We start from the raw sequence: 243 nt of genomic DNA, 5'->3' as shown, positions 1-243 counted from the left end.
TTGTTTTTTTTAAATTTCATATCCCTATTCAACGCGGCGTAACTGTATGGGAGCCACAAAAATGTGATGCAGCGTGGTGGAATCAGGCTCTCGTCAATTTTTGGGCATATAGAGTTATTGGTATCATCTTAAAGCTTGTTCACTTGTCTTTATTTGGATGAAAATAATATATATTTATTTTGAATACAAGTCGAGATATTTGCCAAAGGAGGAGGTGGGGGTCACCTGTTTTCATAGGTAAAA

Source organism: Aplysia californica, unplaced genomic scaffold, assembly GCF_000002075.1.
Source record: "Aplysia californica isolate F4 #8 unplaced genomic scaffold, AplCal3.0 scaffold00633, whole genome shotgun sequence".
NCBI classification, from domain to species: domain Eukaryota; kingdom Metazoa; phylum Mollusca; class Gastropoda; order Aplysiida; family Aplysiidae; genus Aplysia; species Aplysia californica.
Note: the sequence above shows the minus strand (reverse complement) of the source record.